The following is a 13,399-nucleotide window of genomic DNA, read 5'->3' on the forward strand; positions in this document are numbered from 1 at the left end:
GTATTATTTGATGAGCAATTAGGGCCAGCTCTTCCAACAGCTTTCTCTTGTAATCCTCAAACTGTAAGTTTGGGTGTACCATTTCCCTCTCTGGGTCTTTTTCTCCCCATCTATGTAAGGTAAGCACTGACCCAGGCCCTGCTCTGTGGGCTGGATGATTCTGGCGAGTCAGCACTTCTCCGTGTTGTGGTCTCTGCGCTTCCTTTTTCTACAGCACGGAGCCTCATCCTGGGCTGTGCATTCCTGCAACACCCATGTGAGTGTGGCCGCTGCTCTGTAACATTATACCAAAGTAATCATATGCCAAGGGACAGGATCCAGGGTTGCAGTTATTTTGGGACGAGCAGAAGCCTGTGGGAAAATGCTGGAACATGTCTGAGTCACCCAGGCAAATACCTTTCTTTCCGTGTTCCAGCGTGTTTTGAACTTTCAAGCTGTGCAAAAAAAAAAAAAAAAAAAAAAAAGCCGCGGCGAGGGCACACGCCCTCTGTGTCTTTGAGCCCTTCCTGGGCTGCGCCTGTTTCTAGGCTGTGTCACCGCATCCTCTGAGCTCTGAAATGTTTGCAGGCAGAGCAGTGTGAGGCAGGACTGGATCAAGCCCTCGGAGGCCCTAAATGCTGTGATGCCTCCCACAGTGAAATTTAAGATAAAAACTAAGCCACCAAAGAAGAGAAAGAATGATCCGAATCTGCCAGGTTATACGTTCTTGTTACTTTTGAAAAAAATCTCTCCGTGTGTGTGTGTGTGTGTGTGTGTGTGTGTGTGTGTGAGGTTGGGGCGTGCCTAACTTTCCCGATACTCAAACTGCCTGCTGTCCGACACTGCCCACTGAGAACCAGTGGAGATCAGGGGAGAGTGCGGAGCCGCTCGGCAGTGCAAGGAAGGTCCAGGAGCAGAGGAGAGGGCAGTTGAGGCCAGCACGGTGCCATTGGCTTGCTGTGAAAGGGAAGAGGAGCAGCCACAGGTCATCTGCTGGGGTCCCCACACCTGGGAGCCCAGGACAGTGGTGTGGGGGGAGAGCAGAGTTCCCGAAGCATCTGGAAGGCAGCCTAAAGGAGGTGCAAGAAAGTGGGGAGGGCACTGGAAAAAGAATTCCAGGCAGAAGGGACCCTTTTCTGGAACACTCCTGTCCTTGCCTGCCCTAGCCAGCACTTGGTCCTGACTGTCCTGGGTGGCCTGTGTGGAGCTGTGCTTTCTTCTCAGCCCTGTTGCTGAGGGAGAAGGTCTCCCCTCATCCACAAAGAAATCCCACCACTCTGTTCAATGTTATGTGGCAGCCTGGATGGGAGGGGAGTTTGGGGGAGAATGGATACATGTATACATGTGGCTGAGTCCCTTCGCTGTACACCTGAAACTATCATGACATTAATCAGCTATACCCTGATATAAAATTAAAAGTTTAAAAAAAATAAGACTAAGAGAAATCCGACTACCAGCCTCTCCGTTTCTACCTTTCCATTGCACCTCCCTTCCTCTCCCACCTGTCTCCTTCCTTCTCCTGAGCCTACAAAGTACAAATGAAAAAAAACCACTTTCCCTTCGATCCTCAGTTTACCTTATTATTAAATATCTGGGAAGTGCAGATGAACTCACCGCCTGGTCTCCAGGCTCTGCCCCTCCCACAGTGACCTACTCCCCTGCCCGGTCCTGTCCAGGCTGCAGTCCCAGGACGGCCCTCCCAGCAGAACTACCCAGACTCACCTCGGCCCCCACGCACTCCTACTCTGAGGTCTCCCAAGCTCCTGTCCTCATCCCACTGCTCCCATCAGTGCGTGACAGTTCTGTGTCAGCTGGGCTAGGTGACGGCACCTAGTTATTAAGCAGATGCTAGGCTAGGTGTTGGCATGCAGGTATTCCGTACACGTGGAGGAATCACGACCCTCATTCATGTGCATGGACCTTATACAGTTGGTGGAAGGCCTTAAGACCACTAACAGATTTCTTGGAAAAGAAGACATCCTACCTCAAGACTGCAGGATCAGCTCCCGCTGAGGAGGTGGTGTATATGATGAGGGAGGTGTCTTTCCCATCAAAATCGCTTCCCATTCCCCTCCTGCCTGCTCTCCTTTTGGTCACTTCCAGAAAGCAAAGCGAGATAAAAAAACCGAAGCACCCGTTTATTTCATAACTGCCTACCTGATAAAATCTAAAGCATCGGTATCCTCTCTTTACTAAATAATAGAAATAAATTTAGAAAATATATACACATAAGCACACACACATTTTCTGGAGAAGCCCAACTAATGATACATCCTGTTTACGTTCTCACTGGATCACTGACTTCCACTTCCCAAACCCCATTTACCGCTGGGTGTGTGTTTCTGGTACCTACTTCCTCCTGAACACCAAACTGCTATGCGCAGTTGCCTTCAGGGCACCTGGGAAAGTGAGCATTCACTTCTACCTTCCAGGAACCCAGAATCCTGATTGCAGGATGCTTTCAGCCTCATCAGGGCTCTCACACCACCAGCCTTCCGTGGGGGCACAATCCCAAATGTTCACAGAGGCCACGGGCTGGAGGGACAGCAGACCCAGGTCCCACAGAGGCGGGTAGGGACATCCCTGCTCAGTCCAGCCCTCGGCTGCCACGGGAGGACGTGGGGCCAGTGTTGTAAGGGCTTTCTAACTTCCAAGAAAGCCAGAAATCTGTTTTGTGTGTGTGTGTGTGAAATCTCTCAATTTTAAAATATTTTTAAATGTTTAAAAGTACAGGGAAGCCTGGCGTGCTGCAGTCCATGGGGGTCACAAAGAATCGGACGCGACTGAGTGACTGAACAACAAATGTTTAAAAAAAAAAATTGGATCCAACAAAACCCATCTGCAGGCCAGATTTGGCCTCCAACTGCCCATGTGCAAGGCTCAAATCCTACTGTACTGTGAATACTTAATTCTGTCTCGGCCCTCCTTCCTTCCCTCTACGCCTGGGAGTTGAGAGAGCAAAGCCCTGTGGCCTGGATTCTTGGAGCCCTGTGCCTGGGGTGGAATGCGTGACTGGGAGAAATGGCAGCAGAGACAGAGCTCGGCTCCCTGCTCCCCTCTCTGCGTCTTGCTGAAATCCTGTTTTATTCTCCACCACGTCCAAGGCTTTCATCCTACCCCACAAGACCACCAACGCTGCCAGCACTGTCTACTTCAGAGTTGGCCTGCCTTCAAGGTCCCCAGCCCCCGACAACGCTGTTCCAAAGAAGTCAGCAGGCTGCCTCCAGGTCCCCTTGTGCAAACACATTTTCGGGTCCGGCTCTTTTGCTGGCCCACGTGCTTCACACATGTTTTAGGGTCATCCACTGGGGGTCGGCTCTGGGGTCAGGTAGGCTTAGCCCCAGTCCCAGCTTCCTCACTCAGTAACTCTGCCTCCTTAAGACATGTTCTTGACCTTTATGAGACTGGTGTCTCCCTCAGTTAAAGTGAAAGTTGTCGTTGTTGGTCAGCTGCTCAGTCGAGTCCAACTCTCTGTGACCCCATGGACTGCAAGACGCCAGGCTTCCCTGACCTTCACCGTCTCCCGGAGTTTGTTCAAGCTCATGTCCATTGAGTCAGTGATAAATACCTAATTCTATTTTGTAGTGATGTGGATGGACCTAGAGTCTGTCATACAAAGTGAAGTAAATTAGAAAGAGAAAACAAATATCATATTAACATATTAATGCATATTTATGGAATCTAGACTAATGGAGTTTTGCCAAGAAAATGCACTGGTCATAGCAAACACCCTCTTCCAACAACACAAGAGAAGACTCTATACATGTACATCACCAGATGGTCAACACTGAAATCAGATTGATTATATTCTTTGCAGCCAAAGATGGAGAAGCTCTATATAGTCACAAAAACAAGACCAGGAGCTGACTGTGGCTCAGATCATGAACTCCTTATAGCCAAATTCAGACTGAAATTGAAGAAAGTAGGGAAAACCACGAGACCATTCAGGTATGACGTAAATCAAATCCCTTATGATTATACAGTGGAAGTGAGAAATAGATTTAAGGGCCTAGATCTGATAGATAGAATGCCTGATGAACTATGGACTGAGGTTCGTGACTTTGTACAGGAGACAGGGATCAAGACCATCCCCATAGAAAAGAAATGCAAAAAAGCAAAATGGCTGTCTGGGGAGGCCTTACAAATAGCTGTGAAAAGAAGAGAAGCGAAAAGCAAAGGAGAAAAGGAAAGATATAAGCATCTGAATGCAGAGTTCCAAAGAATAGCAAGAAGAGATAAGAAAGCCTTCCTCAGTGATCAATGCAAAGAAATAGAGGAAAACAACAGAATGGGAAAGACTAGGGATCTCTTCAAGAAAATCAGAGATACCAAGGGAATCTTTTCATGCAAAGAGGGCTCGATAAAGGACAGAAATGGTATGGACCTAACAGAAGCAGAAGATATTAAGAAGAGACGGCAAGAATACACAGAAGAACTGTACAAAAAAGAGCTTCACGACCCATATAATCACGATGGTGTGATCACTGACCTAGAGCCAGACATCCTGGAATGTGAAGTCAAGTGGGCCTTAGAAAGCATCACTACAAACAAAGCTAGTGGAGGTGATGGAATTCCAGTTGAGCTCTTTCAAATCCTGAAAGATGATGCTGTGAAAGTGCTGCACTCAATATGCCAGCAAATTTGGAAAACGCAGCAGTGGCCACAGGACTGGAAAAGGTCAGTTTTCATTCCAATCCCAAAGAAAGGCAATGCCAAAGAAGACTCAAACTACCACACAATTGCACTCATCTTACACGCTAGTAAAGTAATGCTCAAAATTCTCCAAGCCAGGCTTCAGCAATATGTGAACTGTGAACTTTCAGTTGTCCAAGCTGGTTTTAGGAAAGGCAGAAGAACCAGAGATCAAATTGCCAACATCCGCTGGATCATCAAAAAAGCAAGAGAGTTCCAGAAAAGCATCTATTTCTGCTTTATTGACTATGCCAAAACCTTTGACTGTGTGGATCACCACAAACTGTGGAAAATTCTGAAAGAGATGGGAATACCAGACCACCTGATCTGCCTCTTGAGAAATCTGTATGCAGGTCAGGAAGCAACAGTTAGAACTGGACATGGAACAACAGACTGGTTCCAAATAGGAAAAGGAGTACGTCAAGGCTGTATATTATCACCCTGCTTATTTAGCTTATATGCAGAGTACATCATGAGAAACTCTGGGCTGGAAGAAGCACAAGCTGGAATCAAGATTGCTGGGAGAAATATCAATAACCTCAGATATGCAGATGACACCATCCTTATGGCAGAAAGTGAAGAGGAACTAAAAAGCCTCTTGATGAAAGTGAAAGTGGAGAGTGAAAAGGTTGGCTTAAAGCTCAACATTCAGAAAACGAAGATCATGGCATCCAGTCCCATCACTTCATGGGAAATAGATGGGGAAACAGTGTCAGACTTTATTTTTTGGGGCTCCAAAATCACTGCAGATGGTGACTGCAGCCATGAAATTAAAAGACGCTTACTCCTTGGAAGGAAAGTTATGACCAACCTAGATAGCACATTGAAAAGCAGAGACATTACTTTGCCAACAAAGGTCCGTCTAGTCAAGGCTATCGTTTTTCCAGTGGTCATGTATAGATGTGAGAGTTGGACTGTGAAGAAGGCTGAGTGCCGAAGAATTGATGCTTTTGAACTGTGGTGTTGGAGAAGACTCTTTAGAGTCCCTTGACTGCAAGGATATCCAACCAGTCCATTCTAAAGGAGATCAGTCCTGGGAGTTCTTTGGAAGGAATGATGCTAAAGCTGAAACTCTAGTACTTTGGCCACCTCATGAGAAGAGTTGACTCATTGGAAAAGACTCTGATGCTGAGAGGGATTGGGGGAAGGAGGAGAAGGGGATGACAGAGGATGAGATGGCTGGATGGCATCACTGACTCAATGGATGTGAGTCTGAGTGAACTCTGGGAGTTAGTGATGGACAGGGAGGCCTGGCGTGCTGTGATTCGTGGGGTCGTAAAGAATCGGACACAACTGAGCGAATGAACTGAAATGAACTAATGGAATCTAGAAAAATGGTACAGATGAACCTATTTGCAGGGCAGGACTAGAGATACAAACATAGAGAACTGACATGTGGGCACAGCCAAGGAAGGGGCATGTGTGCTAAGTTGCTTCAACTGTGTCCAACTCTGTGCGACCCTATGCACTGTAGCCCACCAGGTTCTTCTGTCCATGGGATTCTCCAGGCAAGAATACTGGAGTGGGCTGCCATGCCCTTCTCCAAAGGAAGGGGAGGGTGAGACAAACGGGGAGGGTAGCGCTGACATATATACACTACCAGGTTAAGAGACAGAGCTAGCGGGAAGCTGCTGTGCAGCACAGGGGGCTCGGTTTAGTGGTTTGTGATGGGGGTGAAGGGACAGGAGGGAAGCTCAAGAGGGAAGGGATATGTGTATACGTATATACACTTAGAGCTGATTCACTTTGTTGTACAGTAGAAACCAACACAACATTGTAAAGTGATCATACTCCAATCAAAAATAAATTTTAAAAAATAGAGTACCTAAGTCTACACAAAGTAATACATTTAATCCTGGGGACAACCACTTGCCCTATTGGGAGCATTGTTTCTACCATCCTTCCCTACACATGCCCTGATGGCAAGGAGAAGAGGGCCAAGAACAGGTTCACAGGTCCTTCTGCTCTGCAACCTCAAGATGGGATCCGGGCAGAGTCCAGGGGAGGAATAATTGCATATGCCTTGGTTTCCTCTCACCCTGCCATCCCCATCCATCTCTGCAACCCCCCGCCCCCAACCACCACCATTCAGGCCTGGATGGCATCTTTTAAATTTATTTATTATTATTTGGCTGTTTCAGGCCTTAGGTATAGCACATAGGATCTCCTATCTTTGGTTGAAGTATCCGAACACTTAGTTGCAGCATGTGGGATCTAATTCCCCGACCAGGGATTGAACCCAGGCCCCCCGCATTGGGAGTGTGGAGTCTTAACCACTGAACCATTAGGGAAGTCCCTAGATGATGTCTTTTTATAGTAAGTTCCAGGCAAAGATTCCACAGTTCCCAGAAACTAGGAACAGAGACCCCTTCCCCTCATAGGACCTCAAGCAACAGGGTTTACTGCAAAGATCTTTGACATAGGACTTCAAGCAGCAGGGTTTACTGCAAAGATCTCTGATCCCTGGAACCCGGGAAACACCCAGGTCAGGCCTTGAGGCAATCAGGAGCTGAAGCAAGGCTGGGATCTGGAGAGGCCCAGGGACTGCCATTGCAGTAGGCTGCCAGCTCTTTCTTAAATTGCTCTGCTGTTCTCTCCCCAACAACGATTAGGACATAAGAATCAGGGCACATGATGCCATCAGGGAAGCACTCAGGCTGGCAACCACTGGCCATTCCAACCTCTGTGAGATGGAACCTTTGCAAAGAGTGACCTTGGCAAGGAGACCAGGAAACAGCATGGTTCCCGGGAGCTGGAATCTGCTGTTGGTAAACACAGGAATATACAAATGGGGGCTGGGCTGTATGAGCACACCCACCCTTAATGCCCCTGACAGTTGGTACCTAACCATGGCAGTTACCATTCAGGGCCCCTCAACTTCATGTGTACGGAAGGGGACAGCCCAATTCCAAAACTGAGACACAAAAAGATGTCCCTTTATACTTTTCTAAACAAAATGTAACCAGTCAATCCCAGGTGGTGGTGTGTTGAGCCAGACAGAGCATGCATGAGGGCCAGCTCATGACCTGGAGTCTTCAAGGCATCCGTGCCCAAAACCCACCTGCTTTCCTAGCAGCCTCCCATGGATGCAGGAAGGATGTGACAGAACAGACAAGTTTCCAGCAAAAAAGCTTCGGTCAGGAATCAGCCACCTGGAAATTCACAATGGACAAGCTCCAGGAATACCTATCATGAGACTTTTCGCGACCTATAGATTCTTGGAACTGCTTAGCTTCAAATGACCAAGCCAGTGTGGGAATAATGTGAACATTGGTGTGCATGTGTGTGTGCGTGCTTTCGTGCTCAGTCATGTCCAACTCTTTTGTGACTCTGTGGACTGTAGCCTGCCAGGCTCCTCTGTCCATGGGATTTTCCCAGCAAGAATACTGGAGTGGGTTGCCATTTCCTCCTCCAAGGGATCTTCCTGGCCCAGGGATGGAACCTGAGTCTCGGAGGATTCTATACTGCTTGAGTTATCAGGGAAGACCATGGACATGAGCATTAACTCTCACATGAGAAAGCTATTCTGGAGGACAAGGATGTTCCTCTGCTGGCTCGCAGCTGGGTGAGACAGAGCACTGGAGAGTTGTAGAGGAGTCTTTAGAGATGGTGGCAACTGCACTGGGTCTGTGAAGACTTAATCACGCACCTCCTCCTTTCACTCTTCCCTAGAGATACCGCTTCTACACACTCACAGCTTTGGTTTACACAGGCTGCTCATGGCCAATTGGTCTTTCATTGTATCTGAGCCTTTAAGCTTCCTCTGCCACTGTTCACTGTTTCATTACCTACATAAGCTTTTTGGGTTTGTTTTATTCGGGAGCTTTGCTGGGTCTTCATTGCTGCGTGTGGGCTTTCTCGCATCCCAGTGAGCAGGGGGCTACTCTCCATTATGGTGAGGATGGTGCACAGGCTTCTCATTGCAGTGACTTCTCTTGTTGTAGAGCACAGGCTCTAGGCATACGGGCTTCAGTAGGTGCAGTGCATGGGCTTAGTTGCTCATGCAGACTCTTCCCAAACCAAGAATCGAACCTCTGTCCCCTGCATTGGCAGGTGGATTCTTATTCACTGTACCACCAGAGAAGTCAAGTTTTTTTTTTTTTTTAATATTGACTTTTTTATTTGACTGGGATGGGTCTTAGTTGTGGCATGTGGGATCTAGTTCCCCAACCAGGGATCAAACCCAGGCCCCCTGCGCTGGGAGTCCTAGCCACTGGACCACCAAGGAAGTCCCCCATGTTTTTTTTTTAACTTCAACCTTCAGTTCAGTTCAGTTCAGTCACTCAGTCATGTCCAACTCTTTGCGACCCCATGAATCACAGCATGCCAGGCCTCCCTGTCCACCACCAACACCCAGAGTTCACTCAAACTCATATCCATTGAGTTGGTGATGCCATCCAGCCATCTCATCCTCTGTCGTCCCCTTCTCCTGCCCCCAATCCCTCCCAGCATCAGAGTCTTTTCCAATGAGTCAACTCTTCTCATGAGGTGGCCAAAGTACTGGAGTTTCAGCTTTAACATCAGTCCTTCCAATGAACACCCAGGACTGATCTCCTTTAGAATGGACTGGTTGGATCTCCTTGCAGTCCAAGGGACTCTAAAGAGTCTTCTCCAACACCACAGTTCAAAAGCATCAATTCTTCGGCACTCAGCCTTCTTCACAGTCCAACTCTCACATCTATACATGACCACTGGAAAAACGATAGCCTTGACTAGACGGACCTTTGTTGGCAAAGTAATGTCTCTGCTTTTCAATGTGCTATCTAGGTTGGTCATAACTTTCCTTCCAAGGAGTAAGCATCTTTTAATTTCATGGCTGCAGTCACCATCTGCAGTGATTTTGGAGCCCCAGAAATAAAGTTTGACACTGTTTCCACTGTTTCCCCATCTATTTGCCATCAAGTGACAGGACCAGATGCCATGATCTTCGTTTTCTGAATGTTGAGCTTTAAGCCAACCTTTTCCTTTCACTTTCACTTTCACTCCTTTCATTGTGAAGGAAACCAGTGAAAAGATCAAATATTGAGTGATTCTGTTTCTATGAAATGTTGAGAAGAGATGAATCTACAGAGACAGAAAGCAGATTAATGGTTTCCAAGGGTTGGGTGTAGGGAGAGGGTTAAGAGGAAATGGGGAGTAATACTAATGGGTATGGAGTTTCGTTTAGGGGGTGATGAAAATGTTCTAATATATATATATATATAAGTGAAATAACACTTTCACTTTCATCAAGAGGCTTTTTAGTTCCTCTTCACTTTCTGCCATAAGGGTGTCATCTGCATATCTGAGGTTATTGATATTTCTCCCGGCAATCTTGATTCCAGCTTGTGCTTCTTCCAGCCCAGCATTTCTCATGATGTACTCTGCATAAAAGTTAAATAAGCAAGGTGACAATATACAGCCTTGATGTACTCCTTTTCCTATTTGGAACCAGTCTGTTGTTCCATGTCCAGTTCTAACTGTTGCTTCCTGACCTGCATACAGATTTCTCAAGAGGCAGGTCAGGTGGTCTGGTATTCACATCTCTTTCAGAATTTTCCACAGTTTGTTGTGATCCACACAGTCAAAGGTTTTGGCATAGTCAATAAAGCAGAAATAGAGGTTTTTCTGGAACTCTCTTGCCTTTTTGATGATCCAGCGGATGTTGGCAATTTGATCTCTGGTTCCTCTGCCTTTTCTAAAACTTTATTCATGTATAATTCATGTACCATGTAATTGTCTCATTTAAATGTACAATTCAGGTTTTTTAGTGTATTCAGAGTTGTGTGACCATAACCACAGTCAATATTAGGACATTTTCATCACTCCCTAAACGAAACTCCATACCCATTAGTATTACTCCCCATTTCCTCTTAACCCTCTCCCTACACCCAGCCCTTGGAAACCATTAATCTGCTTTCTGTCTCTGTAGATACATCTCTTCTCAACATTTCATAGAAACAGAATCACTCAATATTTGATCTTTTCACTGGCTTCCTTCACAATGTAATGTTTTCAAGATTCATCCATGTTGTAATATGAATCCAGACTTCCTTTTATTGCTGAAAAGCATCTATTGTGTGGATACACCACATTTTATTTATCCATTCCTCAGTTTGAGGACATTTAGGCTGTTTCCACTTTTGGGGCTATCATGAATAATGCTGCTATGAAGATTTGTATGTAAATTTTTGTGCAGACATATGTTTTCATTTCACTTGAGTGAATATACTTGCTGGGTCACATGGTAACTCTTTAACTTCCTGAGGAACTGCCAGACTGTCTTCCAAAGTGGCTGCACCATTTTTACATTTCTGCCAGCAGTGTAGAAAGGTTCCAATTTCTCTGCATCTCATTCTATGTATCTTAGTTACAATGTTTGAATATAGATTGGACTGACAGGGCATCTCTTACCACCAGGAGATACAGTTCACTGTCTAGTCCATGGAGTCTGCCTTAGGTTGGATACTCAGTGTTGGTCAAGTCACCTAGGGCCAGGGTGATGAAGCAGAGTAACATATTCAAAGTAAAGGTGCAGAGCGCCCATACCTTCAGCACAGCCCATGGGGAAGAAAAGAGGTTTTGAATGATGTGATTCCCTAAAGACAGAGGCCTTGAGGATGAAACCAGCTTCATCTCAGGACCATTTGTGCACAGAGGGCAGCTGGCTACAGAATGGTATTGCTTTTCTTGAGACTCTCAACAAGGCAAATTAGGAGGCCTCATAATGAGTTTCATCTACTTCAACCAATGCTGTGGAGTCTGCATACAGTCAGGTCTCTAATTTTTCCCTTAGTCGCTAAAGCATCTGCATGCCGTCGTGGCCAAGAAGCCCAGTATCTCCATCGCAAGGCCTCTCCTTTCCTCCCTGAGTTGCCAAGAATCTCAGGGGGCTCTCACTCAGGTCAGGGGGTCCATCCTGCTGCAGTTGTGGAAAGAGAGAGAGGACAAGGGGCTGGCTTTTTTCACCAGCTAGTGTCTCATAGGCACCTCAGCATCAGCACTGAAAGCAGGCCTTCTTTACTGGGTGGACACTTGCTCCTTTTGCAGAGACCTGACCCAGAAGCCTAAGGCCACCATCTGCAGCTGCATTCCAGGCTCCAAGTTCAAAGCTTTCTTGGATCACACTGATACAACCAGCGGTTGAATCCAGAGCTTCCTTCTCAGCCATACCTGCTGTGGGAACCAGCATGCGGTCCCCATGAAGATTCATCCCAGGATGAGGCCCAGGGCTTACGGACACGGACCTTTCCAGCTCACTGGATCACAGACTCACATGGCTATTAGCATAAGCAGATAAACAGCTTACTTGTTGTTGTTCAGTCACTAAGTCATGTCCAAATCTTTGTGACCGCATGGACTGCAGCATGCCAGGCTCCTCTGTCTTCCACTGTCTCCCAGAATTTGCTCAGATTCACATTCATTGAGTTGGTAATGCTATCTAACCATCTCATCCTCTGTTTTCCCCTTCTCCTTCTGCTTTCAATCTTTCCCAGCATCAGGGTCCTTTCCAATGAGTCAGTTCTTCGCATCACGTGGCCAAAATATTGGAGCTTCAGCTTCAGCAACAGCCTTCCCAATGAATATTTAGGGTTGATTTCCTTTAGGATTGACAAATTTGATCTCCTTGAAGTCCGAGGGACTCTCAGGACTCTTCTCCAGCACCATAATTCAAAAGCATCAACTCTTCAGCACTCAGCCATCTTTATGGTCCAGCTATCACATCTGTGTACTTTGACATAAAGAATATGCCTGCTGAGAAGGGTACTAGGCAGATGTGCAGAACATGCTTCGCTCACAGACGAGAGTGGAAATTCATTACATTTGTCAAATGGCAAAACCAGGAGGGGCCCTGAGATACCCTCCACTGGGCTGCATGTTGACTGTTTACCTTCCTTCCCAGCTGTGATGCAGAAGAGGTGTTTATCACCATAAGAGGACTCTTCAAACAAACTCTGGGAGATGGTGAAGGACAGGAAAGCCTGGAGTGCTGCAGTCCATGGTTTTGCAGAATCGTACATGACTTAGCGACTGAACACTACCCTTCTCAACACCTTCACCTGAACAAGCCTCTTAGCCAACTTTGACAGAACGCAGCTGAGAATAGTCAACCAGTTTTTTCCTGTGGACCCCCACCTCTGGACCTCCAGGTATGTCCTGTGAATCCTCGCTAACCTCCTTGCAGTCTTCCAACCATTTCCCCATCCTCACACTCACACCTCTGGTCTCCAGTTCAGAACTCTCTTACACAGTTTCCCTTGGGGCTTTTGGTATTCTTTTCTGTCAGCAACCTTTCATTTATCCCAACAGGTTTTCCTGTCTTTGAATCTCAGAGAGAAAAGGCTGAGATTTGGAGATTTTGCCCTGACAAATCTCCTTTACTGTTGAGTCTGTGCGTGCTCAGTCACGTCTAACTGTTTGCGACCCTGATGGCAGCCCACCAGGCTCCTCTGTCCATGGGATTATCCAGGCAAGGATACAGGAGTGGGCTGCCATCTCCTACTCTGGGGGACCTTCCTGACCCAGGGATCGAATCTCCTGCATTGGCAGGTGAGCTCTTTACCACTAAGCCACCTGGGAAGCCAGCCTCCTTTACTGTTGGGCAAGTTTATATTCTTTCTCCTCGGCTACTGGATTTGCTTATTAAGAGGGGTTCAGGGAGAAATGGGCTTCATCAACCCTTTAAAAAAAGCTTTATCACCTTCCACTAGGGCAATGAGCGCCTACTTGCTCAGAATTTTCATAACTG

The sequence above is a fragment of the Bubalus kerabau genome, chromosome 22, assembly GCF_029407905.1.
Source record: "Bubalus kerabau isolate K-KA32 ecotype Philippines breed swamp buffalo chromosome 22, PCC_UOA_SB_1v2, whole genome shotgun sequence".
NCBI lineage: Eukaryota > Metazoa > Chordata > Mammalia > Artiodactyla > Bovidae > Bubalus > Bubalus kerabau.